Genomic DNA, 15,765 nt, shown 5'->3' with positions numbered 1-15,765 from the left:
GGGCTCGAACCCGTGTCCCCTGCATTGGCAGGCAGATTCTCAACCACTGCGCCACCAGGGAAGCCCCTGTCTGACTTATTTCACTTAGCATAATACCCTCTGGATCCGTCCATGTTGTCATAAATAGCAAGATATTTTTTACACCTGAGTAATATTCCATTGCGTATTTATACCACAACTTCATTATCCATTTGTCTATCAATGAACATAGGTTGCTTCCATATCTTTGCTATTGTAAATAATGTTGCAATGAACATTAAAGTGCATGTGTTTTTTAAAATTAGTGTTTCTCTTTTCTTCAGGTAAATACGAGAAGTGAAATTGCTGGATCATATGGCAGTCCTAACTTTAACTTTTTGAAGAACCTCCATACTGTTTTCCTTAGTGGCTGCATCAATTTACAATCCCATCAAGAGTGCACAAGTGCTCCCCTTTCTCCACATCCTTGACAATACTTGTTATTTGTTGCCTTTTTCATGATAGTCATTTTAACAGGTATGAGGAGGTATCTCACTGTGGTTTTGACTTGCATTTTCCTGATGATTAGTAATGCTGAACATCTTTTCTTATGTCTGTTGGCCATCTGAATGTCTTCTTTGGAAAAATGTCTATTCAGGTCCTCTGCCCATTTTTTAATGGGGTTGTTTTTTTTGATGTTGATTTTTATAAGTTTTTTATATGTTTTGAATGTAAACCCTTTATTGGATATATCATTTGCAAATATATTCTCCCATTCAATAGGCTGCTTTTTGTTTTGTTGATGGTTTCTTTTGTTGTGTAAAAACGTTTTAGTTTGATGTAGTCCATTTGTTTTATTTTTGCTTCTGTTTCCCTTGCTTGAGGAAACATATAAAAAAAAATGTTGCTAAGACTGATGTTAAAGAGTTTACTGTCTATGTTTTCTTCTAGTAGTTTTATGGTTTTTAGTTTTAGAGCCAGGTCCTGGGGTCCTCTACCTAGTTTCTTAATCTCTCTTTCTGGAAGCCTCATCTATATATCTGCATGACTATACTTCATGTACTTTGAAAATTAGCTAACCTCCTTAGGAGGCCATCCTTGACCAACCTATTTACAGCTGAAGTCCCTTTGATACACCCTTGGTTTGTTCTCCAAAGAACAAATCAAATTATCTTCCAACATGCATAAAAGCTTTTATATATTGATTATGTTTATTGCCTGACACCGCTTATAAGTGCGGGGATTATTATCTCTTTTAAGGTTACAATGCCCAACACAAAATACTTAAACAAATATTTAGAGAAAAAGTGAATAAACAAATGAAACTAGGGAAGAGTCCACAGATGGACTAACAAAATACCTGACCAGAGGTGGAGGCACAGACAGTAACTCCAGGGGGAGTGGCACATGAACATACCAATTTGCCCCATCAAATTCAACAAGCAGTAGGATTAGTAGAATTATTCTTCACTATTTAGTCTGCTTCCTTGGATGCAGTTTGCTTTCTATCATTCACACATTCATTCCATCATTTATTTTCTTCCTTGGTACAAATTTTACCTAACATCCATTTGCCCTGCATTCCAGTCTATCTCAGACTCCTGCTCTATTATTTTCCTTAGCTCAGTTCCCTAACTTAAACTTACTTTGTCCAGTTTGCCTCAATCTCTGCTTGGTATTTCATCCCTGACTGTTTTATTTACTTCTGATCACTTTCAAGCCCAAAGGACTTCCTTAAATTTATTTCTGTAGCTCTATTTAATGTATCTATACATTAAAACCTCTATAATCTACTGATCAAGTTGTGGAACTAAGGAAGAAAACAATAAAAATAAGCACTGGTTGTTAAAGTGGCATCTACACTGTGGGTTTGATAATAGTATTACCATTTTCCAGATGAAAAAACTGAGATCCAGTTTTTAATTGACTTTCCTAACCTCGATTACCTTGTATATAGTGTGTGTGTGCCTTCAAACTCACTTTCTAATTGTACAATGTTACATTGCCTCTTTAATCCAGATATCCTAAGTCACAGCACTCCGCTTTTCCCATTACATATGTGAGCTTCCCTCATGTTTTAGAAACATACTGTTTTTTGCCTCTTCATCCTTAGGCATTTAATAATTATTTATTACTCACACTTCAAACTCTATTTTATAAACAATGCATTCATTTTGCATACTGAAGTGGGAAAACATTCAACTATCTTCCAGTAAAATATGTGAATATTTGCTAGTGTTAAAAACAGCCACTCTTCCATAGACACATTTATTATTATTATTATTAAGGTTACTGAACAGTCCAAAGTAACAGCTTTTTATTCTTTTCTTCATCTATTTTTTGTTAATCTTTAAAAAAATTATATTAACAATTCAGTTGTCAGTAAAGTAAATATAACAGAAACACAAATCAAGATAATATTTGGGGCTTCTAAATTTAGCTTATTCCCAAATGGGAAGCCATGTGTTTTCTTCTTTTGGCCTCAAAAGAAAAGAAAGAATGCCCAAAGCTTAGGTTATTCATACTGTTCTTATAAAAAGTAGAATACATTCTGAATGGGGACCAAAGTCATATTTTCCTTTTCATCTAAAATAAGGGAGTGGCGGGGGGGACAGTAAGCTTGGACAAAGTGAGAGTAGCATTGACATATATACACTACCAAATGTAAAATAGATAGCTAGTGGGAAGCAGCTGCATAGCACAGGGAGATCAGCTCGGTGCTTTGTGACCACCTAGAGGGGTGGGGTAGGGAGGGCGGGAGGGAGGCACAAGAGAGAGAGGATATGGGGATATATGTATACATATAGCAGAGCACAGATACCAGAAGCCACAAAGGAAAAGAATAATAAATTAAATAGCATTAACATTATGAATTTTCTATCATAGTTAATAGTGAAATGCCAAGCTACAGTGAGGAAGAAGATATTTCTAATACATAAAAATGAAAAGGAGTATATAAAGATTTCCTAAAAATCAGTTAGAAACAGATAAACAGCACAACCAAAATATAAAGAAATTTAAACTAAACTAAAAGAGATTTGTATAAGTATACTTCAAATAAAAGGATTTCCAAATGACCAAAAAATGTTTTTGAAAGTGCTCAACCTCATTGAATCATCACAGAAATTTAAAAAAATAAAAGCATAATGAGATATCAATACACAGTGACCAAAAAGATTTAAATGAAAAGAAATAACAATACCATGGTTTTGGTCAATATTTGCAGCAACTGCATTTCTCATACACTACTAGTGGGATGTAATTTCATAGAAATATTACCTACGAATTGAACTTACACATTCCCTATAATCCAGTAATTTCACCCCTAGAAATACATATATATGTGCTCCAAGAAAATATATACAAAGACGTTTAAAGTTGCATGATACATAACAGCCAAAATCTGTAAACAGCTTAAATGCCCACCAATAGTAGCATGAATAAATGCATTGCTATATATTCATATAAAAATGCTATGCACAATGAAAATTAATAAGCTACAACTACATTTAACAATATTTTTGAATCTCAGATCAAAATTTTGAGCAAAGGAAACCAGATACAAAATAAACATACTATTTTATTCCATTTGTATACATTTCTGCAAAAGGATAAAACTAATACATAGAGAAGTAATTCAGGAGAGCATAGTGGTTGAGATGGGTCATAAGATTCTGGCTGCTGGTAATGATCTCTTCTTGATGAAGTTAATGATTACATATGTATGTTCACTTTGGAAAATCCATTAACCATTCACATAATCAATTAATGTAATCTTCTGTATCTTTACTACACTTTCATATAAAAGGTTACTTTAAAAGAGACTCGGGCTTCCCTGGTGGCACAGTGGTTAAGAATCAACCTGCCAGTGCAGGGGACACGGGTTGGAGCCCTGGTCTGGGAAGATCCCACATGCCGCGGAGCAACTAAGCCCGTGCGCCACAACTACTGAGCCTGTGCTCTAGAGCCTGCAAGCCACAACTACTGAGGCCACGTGCCACAATTACTGAAGCCCGAGCGCCTAGAGCCAGTGCTCTGCAACAAGAGAAGCCACCACGATGAGAAGCCCATGCACCGCAACAAAGAGTAGCCCATGCTTGCCGTGACTAGAGAAAGCCCATGTACAGCAACGAAGACCCAATGCAGCTAAAAAAAAAAAAAAAAAGAAATCAACTCCTTTTCCACTCACCATAAAAAAAACTAATAAAAGAGACTCTAGAAAATAATATTAGTTTTTAATAAGAAAGGTGAATATTAAATAAGTAGAATTATAACCAAAAATTTATTAATATTCATTAAAATACATACTTTAATTATTGATATTTTTAAAGAATCTTAAACTATAACATTATGGGTCTGAAAAAAAATCTGTGACAAAAGCTTTATTTTCACTGCTTGCAAATCTGATTTGAAAGAGTACAGAAGAATCAAATTCTATATTCTGAAAAGTTTCCTAATTACTGTTTACATTCAACAGCAAAGTGTTAGTTCTAAGTATTGCAGTGTGTCACCAGGATAATTCTTCACTTGAACTCTGAAAATATGATTAGTTGGACTTTCTTAACTAAGGGCTGAATTTTAAAATATCACAGCCAAAATAGCCATCTTAGCCCAGGCAAAATTCACTGTTTCTTTCTCAAAGTGTCATAATTGGACCTTGGGTGGTTCACAGCTGGCTTAAAAGTGTCAGGTGAAATACTAGTGAACTGATTTTATATATAATATATATTTGATATTTGCCTATATAATTTGTTTTATAAATGTATTTATATTTGTATACAATGCATATGTGTGTATAAAATCTGAAATGCAAAATAAATTATAAGTTTCAAAAAATTCTGGTAGTCTTTGAATTCAAAAATATTCTTAAAGATAATACATTATTTACAATGAGTATGGGAAATTGTTATGCTGCCTACAAAAAATCCATACCAATTTAAAAAAGAGCTGTCATAGCTATATTCATATCAAGTAAAAAATATTTAGAGAAAAAAATTTATCAACAATGAAAAGGGCCATTTCATAATGATAAAGGGGTAAATTAATCAAGAAGACAAAAATTGTAACTGTACACCTCATAACAGAGACTCAAAATATATGAAGCAAAAACTAATAGGCTTCAGTAAGAAATGGATAAATCAATAATCATAGTTGGTGATTTCAACACCCCTCCTGCAATAATTAGTAGAATAGGTAGGCAAAAATAAAAAAAGATATAGAATACTTGTCCCATTTCATTATAGACTACATTGTATCTCCCACGTTCACATGTTGACATCTGAACAGCCAGTACCTCAGAATGTGACTGTACTTGGAGATCGGGTCATTAAAGAGGTAATTAAATTAAAATGAGAAATTAGAGTGGGTCTTAATCTAATATGACTGGTGCCTTTATAAGAAGAAATAAAGAAGAAGTGGTTCATATATACAATGGAATATTACTCAGCCATAAAAATGAATGAAATTGGGTCATTTGTAGTGAGGTGGATGGACAGAGTCTGTCATACAGAGTGAAGTAAGTCAGAAAGAGAAAAACAAATATTGTATATTAACGCATATATATGGAATCTAAAAAATGGTACAGATGAACATATTTGCAGGGCTGGAAAAGAGACGCAGATGTAGAGGAAGGACTTGTGGACATGGTGGTGAGGAGTGGATGGGCCGAACTGAGAGAGTAGCATTGACATATATACACTACCATGTGTAAAATAGATAGTGAGAAGTTGCTATATAGCACAGGGAGCTCACCTTGGTGCTCTGTGATGACCTAGAGGGGCAGGATGGTGGGGGAGGGAAGTCCAAGAGGGAGGGGATATATGTATACATATAGCTGATTCACTTCATTGTACAGCAGAAACTAACACATTGTAAAGCAATTATACTCCAATAAAAAAAAAGAACAATGAAATATATATTTCCTAAATAAATTGGGAGAGTGGTAACTGAGAAAGAATGTTCATTTTCAAAACTAAAATAAACTTCATGTGTGTATATATCTGAAAAAAAAAGAGAAGAGATTAGGACACAGATATGTGTAGAAGACCATGTGAAGAAACAGAGGAGACAGCCATCGACAAGTCAAGGAGACAAACCTCAGAAGAAGCCAGCCCAGCTGACATCTTGTACAGGAAAGTAAGAAAACATATTTTGGTTGTTTAAGCCCCTGTCTGTGCTGCTGTCTTATGGCAGCCTTAGAAAACTGATACACATACTGTCAAACCATTAATTGACAGTTGTAGAATACTCCACTAAACAACAGAAGAATATATACCATTTTCATCTGTACATGGAACATTTACACAGATAAACCATATTCAGGGCCTAAAAAAGTCTTGATAATTTAAAAAGCATTGAAGTTATACAAAGTATGTTCTCTGACCACAAATTAAATTTAAATTTAAAATCAATAACAGGGACTTCCCTGGTGGTCCAGTGGGTAAAACTCTACTTCCAATGCAGGGGACCTGGGTTCGATGCCTGGTCAGGGAACTAGATCCCGCATGCAAGCTGCAACTAAGAAGCCCACATGCTGCAACTAAAAGAAAAAAAAAGAAAAACAAAATCAATAACAGAAAAAAAATTTGGAAAATCCCCAAATAATTTGAAAATAAATGCAATTCTAAATCATCCATTAATCAAAGAAGTCAAAAAGGAAATTAGAAATTATTCGAACTGAATGAAAATAGCAAAGTATATCAAAATTTGGGGGGGGGGTACTGATAAAGCAGTATGTAGAGGAAAATTTATACCACAAAATGCCCACAGTGGAAAAGAAGTCTATCAAATCAATGACTTCAACTATCACTGTAAGAAGCTGAGAAAAGAAGAGCAAATAAAAGTAAGGAGAAGAGAGAATTCCCTGGCAGTCCGTTGATTAAAACTCAGTGCTTTCACTGCTGGCCTGGGTTCAATCCCTGGATACCTCGTCAGGGAACTAAGATCCCCAAACAATCGTGTGGCACAGCAAAAAAAAAAAAAAAAAGTAAGGAGAAGAAAGAAATGTACAATAATGTAGAAACCAAGGAGAGAAAAAAACAGAAAAACAATAGAATTGTCATATTCACCTGGGTTCATTTGTGGATTTTCTATTTTGTTCCATTGTTCTCCTGTTATGTACCAAATCACACCATATAGAGATTTTATGATAATTTTTAATAACTGGCATTACAAATCCTGTATTATTTTGGATTTTTCAGGGGTTTCTTGGTTACTCTTTTTTATTTATTTTTTCACATGAATTTTAAATAAGTCTAATGATGTTCTTTTTGGATCACTTTAATTGGTATATTCACTTAGAAAGAACAGACATCTTTATGGTGTTCAGTGTTCCAATCCACTAATGTTCTTCCTTTCCATTTTGCAAGGTCACTTTTGTGTTTTTCTGTAGCTTTTAAAAGTTTTACTCTTAAAGGTCTTGCGAATTTCTTGCAAAGTTTATATACAGATTTTTTTTACTGTTATGTTGAATGAGGTCTTATCTTTTATTATATCTGTTTATGAAATAAATAATAAGGGTAATGATTTCCAGTATTGATTTGATATTTTGCTATCTTTTTATTTAGATGGTTTTAAGATTTTTCTTTTTTTCATTACTTTTATATCTACACATGGTTTTCTTTTTATTTATCTTATTTAGCTTCAGAGCATTTCGTGAGTTTGCCAGGAACTTGAAGGGAAAATGGCTCATGGAGTTGCTCTCATTTGATGTTTCTTTTCTGTCTTAGATCTCCACCCCTTAGCCCTGGTTGCTGCAGCATTTCTTTGGTTCTTAAAAATATTCTTTGTATTTTACTCAGTTTTTTTCCCAGTTATTTTCATTTGGAAGCCAGACTGTTTCAAATTTCTCCATCTGACTTGGAGGCAGAAGTCTCCTGAAATCACCATTTCAGAGGAAATTCTCTCTGTGGTATTTGCTCAGCACATGAAGCGGGGGTGGTTTAGGGACTAAGAAATAGGACTGGAATTGTACCTATCATTGCTATTTTTCTTCACCTAGGACAGATTCCAGGGCCATCTGGATATTACCTGATCCTCAGGCCACCTTAGATTGGTACTGCTCCTATCTTTCTTATCAGAAGAAGAGCTGATAAAGATCCCTCCAACTTCAGTGGGGGATTATCATTATTATTTAGAAAGACCTCCTTTTGTCCACCCCCTGCATTGGACCCTGTGCATTTATTACTGCAGGCATCCAGGCATATCTCTCAGTGCATGAAGTTTCCACAATGACAAGTCTCACCACCTTGTGTCTCCACATGAGTTTCTCATAAATTTTATGTGTTGTTAAGCACAGCTTTAAAATTCACCAAATTCTCTGTAAACTACATGGCATCTCCAATTTTGTATTATAATTTTTGCTGAACTAGATTTTCCTAGGATGCCTTTATCATTTTATATTTATAACTCTCAAAATTAATTTTTAAACATCTGTCTCCCCATTAGACTGAAACCCAGAATGGAGTTTAATCATTTTAGATATCCTACATCTAGCATGATTAGATGTCTTTAGGAATTTAATAAATATTTATTGAATGCATAATTTATCCATGTATATATGAGAAAATGTTGCGAACAGTGAAAAAAAGAATACATTAAGGAAACACATTTTCTAGGTTATTGATTGACATTTCTTAAAACCTTTCTATAACAAGAACAGCTTTATATGAAGAAGGCAGATCAATTCCCACTTCAAGTACTTGGTCTTCCCTAAAAGTTTCTCATATTACTACAGAAATATCTAAAATTATTCAGAAAAGTTATGGTTTTGCTTTTCTCTTTTTTAACAAACCAAATAATTAGGGAATTGTGTAGACACCTCTCTATCTTTAGAGTTAGCTTAACAGCAAATAATAGCATTTACAAGAATTTCCGGGAAACTTGTACAAATTTTAGGAATGATTAAAATTATAAAAAAAATATGTGGGCAATTTAATTAATGGGGAAAGGTAATGGAAATTGCTATAATGTAAATAAATCAAGGGAATGGGGAATTTCACTATACTCCTCACCCATACACATTAAAAAGAATAAAGAACATATAGATGTATGAGTATTTTTGAAAATGTCACAGGTGTATTATTAGGTTAAAAAAAAAGAAAAAAGAAAACTCAAGTAGAATAATGTTTATGGTATAATATCATTGTTTCCATTTTTTCTACATTTTTGTGCATGTGTGTTCACATGCATTGAAAAAGTCTAGAAAGAAATATCCCAAACCTTTAACAATGCATACCTAGAAGGAATAAGATTACGAAAGCAGGGATGTGAGGATATGGCTTTAAATATATACTTTCTATGTTTTCTTGTTTGATTAAATATGTGGCAACACATGCATATTACTTTAAATTACATAAAAATTTCAAGTTATATAGAGTTATAGAAAATGAAGAGGCACAGATAATTAATTATTTAGTGTGCTGAATTAGTGATGCTTGCCCCTGTCTAGCTTCCCTCACCCTACTTGTAATCTGGAGTTGCAAACCTATGCCAGGTAGCATTCTCGAGAGGAAAGAGCTATTCTTTCACAATAACAATAATATCCTCACACCGACATTGCCTTGTTCTTAGTGGAATTGAAAGAGGTCCCTCATTTTTCTTTGCCAAGGAATGGGATCTTTGCTATATTTAGAAGTGTTTTAGAATGAGAGTAGAAAGAAGGAAGAAGGTGGCAGGTTGGCAGTGTTTCTTCTTCTACTAAAATAAGAGAAAAGCTCACAACTTAGGAACTAAAGGGAATGCTGCCCTTGCTTCTTTCCCAGGCTCAGCTTCCTCTGGGAAAATGGCTCTTTGGGAGAAACCCGAAGTGGCAGCCACCCAAGCTCACTGCTCTGTAGACGAAAGGAATGGGCAAAGTGCCCTGGTAGACCTAAACAGAGAAAAAGATGGTTTAGAGAAAAAACTCTCCCCACCCCCATTCAGCAAAAGCACAAGCCCTCAGAGAAATATTCCTCGTGGGATAAATGCCAGGACTGAAGAACTAGAAACCCCTGCTTAAGATTCAACTGAAAGTAATGTTCTATTCAAATATGTAAAAAATGGAAAAGGCAAGTTTATTAGAATGTGAAGAAAGGGGAGAAAAATATCGAGGCAGCCAGAAACAGAGTGACAGACAAGATCCCTTAAGACTAGGTTTATAAAAACTTTCTGCAATGACTAATAGTATTGTAAGGAGTACAAGCAACAAGAGAATTGTGGCTCTTTGGAGAAAAAAAAAGATTTGTATTCTGTGTTAGTGACGGTATTCCCTGGATATCTGCAAGTTTTTTCCTTTCACATTCCAACAAGAGATTTTTCTTTTCAATTTGTTTTTCATTTTGAGTCAGCTATATTTGGAAACTAACTACACTTTGATACATTATTTATTTGTGTGATAGTCCCTTGAGGCACCCATCATTATCATGGATTGGTTCTAATTTTCTGAAAGTTCTAATTTCCTGGAATGATAATTGAATGACCTATGTATTCCATGCTCCCCCATCCCCTGCCAAATACACGCACAAACACCTCCCACTCTACTCTCCTCTGTGGCCAAGTCACAGCCCTTTGAGAAAAAGGAGCATTCTGTTAGGATAACATGAAATACTTAGTGGGTTGCTGATGGAAAATTTATTGGGAGGAGTTCTCTAGAAAAGAATCTAAAGTTCCATTTCTTTGGAAAAGCAAAATATTTATTTTAGTTCCCTTTCTACTCTAATAATGCCCAGTTTGCTTTCAGCTATCGTAGCTTTATTGCAAAATATCCTAACAGCAAAAGAGGGAGGCAAGTAAGAGAGATGAAGTTGGAGTGAATGCCTAATTGCCGAAGGGAGCTTATATCATCAAGAAAATCTGCCTGGCCTCTTCACTTAAAAGATAAGGGAAAGCATATATTGCATTTGAACTCTCTTGAGTCTGATACTAGGTTACGTCCTCTGACTTCAAAGAATTAGTTCACTCCTTTTATCTGACCACACATGAAGTCTCTGAGCCAGATGAGAAATCATTTTACGAGGAAAAGGCAGTTTCTCAGGTGCTTATTACACAAAGCATATGAGAATAAAGTGCACAATTGTGGGGAAGTTAGGAGCTTAGAATTTGCTGCTTATTTTTCCTCTCAGAATCGCAAATTATTTCTCTATCTATCTTTAGTAAGATTGTGGTGTTGCACTTACTTAAAGAGAACAGAAAAAGAATAAATGACAGGCTCAGATAAATAACAAATTGATGGCAGAAGCAGTGTATGATCCAGGAAGTGTTAGGCACCAGGCCACTGCACAAATCCAGAATCTGTCCCTTATTATTATATTCCAATGACCACATATGGAAATGCTTATGACTGTGTAGAAGGTTCTGCAGTAACATGGGAAGTCCTTATCTTATTTATTTTTAATTACTTTATCCAGCTTTGTGCTCTGATACCTTCCGCTCAAATGAGGTTTTTTTGTTTGTTTGGTTTTTGTTTTGTTTTTGATTTTTAGGGCAGAATCCCCTTGGGATTTACAACAATAGCGAGAAATGGTGCACAGAGAACAATATTGGAGTGGTAAGAGTTTAAAGTACAGTAGTTATAATTAGCGATGAGGTAATGACATTTGAAAAAAAAAAAATCAGAGGATCACGTTAGTATGAATTTACTAGAGTATGCTGTACCCAAATGTTCTTTCAAATAATCACTAAAATTATAGCTCTGGAACTTTGCTTCTGAGATTCAGATCATTTACAATTATGCAAAACTAACTCACTGGAAAAAGACATTTGCAGGACAGAAAGACTTTTTGTGTTAGCATCATGCTAAGAGTGGAAAGGTCTACAGAAAAAGCTCTAGGGCCCACAATACCTCCTATTACCCATGGCTATTGTTTGCCAACCACCATAAGTTCTATTTTAGCCTTGAAATGTAAATACCATGGAAACTGTCATGGCTCCAGAATTTCTCCATAAAAGGTGTTTAAGAGCTACAAATTGCTTGGACAGGGGAATGCATATGGCGATGAAAGATGTGACTTGCAAGCACGCTAGCTTCTCTTGATTTGTATGATATAAATCAGCAAATATAGTGTTAGTAAGGATAGGAAATTCAAAAACAATTCCAAAAATATTATAAAAATTATTCTTTTGATTGACTAGCTGATGAAATAAACAAGGAAACAATTTTTTTTTTAAATTATAATGTGCGATAATGTAACTTTTAGTTGCGATTTCTATAATCAGAATACAGGTTTTTTTTCCTTCCTGATAGCTAATTACTCCAGTGACAGTTTAAGTAGTTTCTTCTTTGTCCATATTAAACTGTAAAATCAATTAGTCAAAGGACTTTATACAAATAATTTGGCAGTTTTTAAGTCAATTATTATTATTGTTATTATCCTCATTATTTGAGATGGCTTGGGTCCTTCCACTACATGCAAAGATATCTACTATAGCTACAAATGATGTAAATTTGACTATCAAAAGGGCCATTTCTGAACTGAAGGTGCTTATAAAATAGAATGTTGGCCATTCTGGTGGCCTCAGGCAGCAAAGGACCAATTCAACTGACATAAATGAGTGTTTTTCTGCATTGCTGAAATCCTTAAACTGGAAAGAGCTTCAGTCTTGAAAGGAAGAATCTACAAATCATCACTAAAAGAAGGGTCAGAAAGAAGATCTGGGATAGTGGGGGGAATTGGTAAGGTCCACTTTTAGGGGATTAAAGAGAAAGGCTGCAACCTACATCATCAACTACCAGCTTAGGTCAGAAAGACAGAGGTCAACAACTGTTATAATTTTATAAGTATATAATTTTCTATTGTTCGTTTATTTTATTATTAACCATCAGTTTCTTTGTAGAAATTAGTATTCAAAAGTCTCAGGACTAAATAGTAATGTGTTTACTTTTAAGGGAAACAGGATTAAGTAAATATGGGAAGAATATTGATTTCCCTACACAGATATGCTTGATGGAAAAATGAAGGACCCTTAATGCTAGCATAGAAGGAGTAACTACGGAAGAATTGGAAAGGAGTCCCTGAGGCTTTTTCTTTGATGGTGTTAAGTATGATTTGGGTATTGTTATTGGGGCGGGAGTATAAATTCTCCTATCCAATGAATTCAAGGCAATTGTTATGCCTTAAAGCGAAATTCAAATAAAGTTGGCTATTCTTTTTCTTGTCTTCCTCTAAAGATCTTTACTTCTTTTAGATGTCTTGACACTTGCAGTGATTTTTTAAAAATACATTTACTGAACTTTAGATGCTAGCAGCACACAGCTAGATGCTCACAATTTTATATTTCATTTCATCTCAAAGAAACATGGAGAAGTCAGAACTATCCTCTATTTACAAAGGAAAAAGTAGAAAAGTAGAGCTGAGTTATAGCCAAGATTACATGATGTGGTGGAATTTGGACTTACACGTGTGGTCATTGAAGCCAAGTTCGTATTAGCCCCATTAAATGATCCTGAATCAAAAGCAAATGTCATGGGAAAATGACTAAATCTAAGAAGTATAAGATGAAAGGGATGAGAATTGTTTTATTACTCAATGATTGATTTATTTATATATTTGTTCATTCAATTATTTATTCATTCATTTATCCATTCATTGCACAAATATGTATTCCTGCGGTATGCCAGACATCTAATTGAGATATAGGAAAATAAAATACATATTAAATACAGAAGAAAAAAGCATAGAAACAAAATATTTTAATTGTGTGCTTCCTGAAAACAAAATTAAAACTCCTTTACTATAAGTCTCCATGCACAGCCAATGAGAAATTAATATTCATTATCATTATCAAGCTGAGCGATGAGTATTGTCAGAATTCTAAGCAGTGCACTGCATGGGCCAGAAAAGAAAACACTGTTCCAACCCAAAAGGTTTGCAGGTTTGTGCAAGCATCATCTAAACAAGCACAGAAAACAACAACAAATAATAATAATAAATAAATAACACATGTCCACTAGAGACATTTCCACTACAGACTGTATTTTCTTAGAATTCCTATGTATTTTTTTGTCTCACTGACTATAATACAAAGAGGCTTTAACAAAACAAGTCACTTAATTTGTGAAATGTTGTACATTGGGAAGAGAAGGAAGGAGTTTTGAAATCAAGAATATTCTTTAGTCTGTTTCTTGCATTGAAGGCACATGTTCTCCAGTGGACTCCAAAAGACTACAAAATCTCTCAAAGATTGCACCTTTGAAACCCTATGAACCTATATTTACACCACCTCAGAGTCTATAAAAAATTCTCTGAACTAAAACAACAAAAAGTTAACTATTCCGTTCATAAAGTGAAATATAGCTTTATTTCTTTTAAAGTTGCTTCTTCTTCACGTTTTCATATACTATAAATACCTGACAAAAGTTTCCCTGGGCCTTGCGATTTGTATTAGCAGATTATAATTGCTTATTGACAAACTGCTTGTTTTAAGTCTAAATACCGAACATTTCCACTTCCTGTGAGTGATATAAGAGCCACCACACCTACTAAGGCTCTCCAGAGCTCTGCACCCAAGCCAAGGGCTGCCCCTAACAAAGCCTGGTATTGCCATTCACCATCAATAGGTACTAGAAGTCACTTGCAAAAATTTTGTTATGACCATTTCCAAAGAGTAATGTCTGTGATTACTATCAGGCAGTCTGACAACTCAGGGAGCTAGCTGGTTTCGCCAGAGTCTGGAGAGCATTTTTCTACTTAAAATTTAATAGATTGTCTCATTTGGTGCACACAACAGAAAAAATGGGAAGATAAAATGGTCATTATCATCTCCATCTATAAGATAACTGATTCAATATGATCAAGTGACTTATCTACATTCACGGCTGATATAGCCTCACAGGCCAGTCTAAGACCTGGGCATGCTAGAGGCATAATACACCTGAGCAAAGGGCTTGGGAAGTTAACCTTCCATCAGCACTCAGGAGCATGCAGAACCTATCTGCTGGGTAAGAAAGCACTGAGTTTCCATAACTCAGAGGAGCCTGGAGGAAAATAAAGAAATATAGATAAGAAAACCTGTGAGGATGCCAAAAAGAATCTTTTGAGGAACCTGAGTGAAACCATGAGGCAGTTTTAGCAACACCTAGGACCCTTGTGGATCACTGAAGTACAGAGAAGCCTCCCCAATGTGTGCGAAGGAATGATCAATTGTAAACAAAAACTGAGACAATGTGCTACACTTCACAAATTAAATAACTTGTTTTGTTAAAGCCTCTTTGTATTATAGTCAGTAAGACAAAAAAATACATAGGAATTCTAAAAAATTCTAAAAAACTGAGACATATAATAGTTATAGTGGTGGGAGAAATCAGAGTACAGGATCAGAGTGGAAACATACATCTTCTTTTCCCACCTCTTTATTTTATGGGTAAGGAAAATAAAATACTAGAGCCTAAGTAGAAAGCAAAATTTATAACACAAGTTAATGGCAGAGCTCAGATTGGAAGCCCGATTATGAGTCTTATTCCAGTGCTCTTCCTACCACACAACTCTAACCTCCTACTATTTCAAGAAGGCAAAGACTTCTAGAAATTCTCCCATATCCTGGTCTTACATTTAGCTTTAGCGATACTGCAGGGTGTGCTTTGGCCTTATTTTTTTAATATATATATATATATATATATATATATATATATATATATATATATATATATATATATATATAGTAAAAGTGGAAAAGCCTTGCAGTGATGTGCAAAGTAGCCATTATTCTCATATATGTGAGATGATAACAAACTCAGATCTCTGTTTTATTCATGGCTTACACCAAAAGAATAAAGTTCTTACAAAGCCTCTTCACGAGAGATAGTGCTTGTCCAAAAAATTATCTCTTCTGCTC

This window comes from Balaenoptera ricei, chromosome 4, assembly GCF_028023285.1.
Source record: "Balaenoptera ricei isolate mBalRic1 chromosome 4, mBalRic1.hap2, whole genome shotgun sequence".
NCBI classification, from domain to species: Eukaryota; Metazoa; Chordata; class Mammalia; order Artiodactyla; family Balaenopteridae; genus Balaenoptera; species Balaenoptera ricei.
This window is presented reverse-complemented; position numbering follows the sequence as displayed.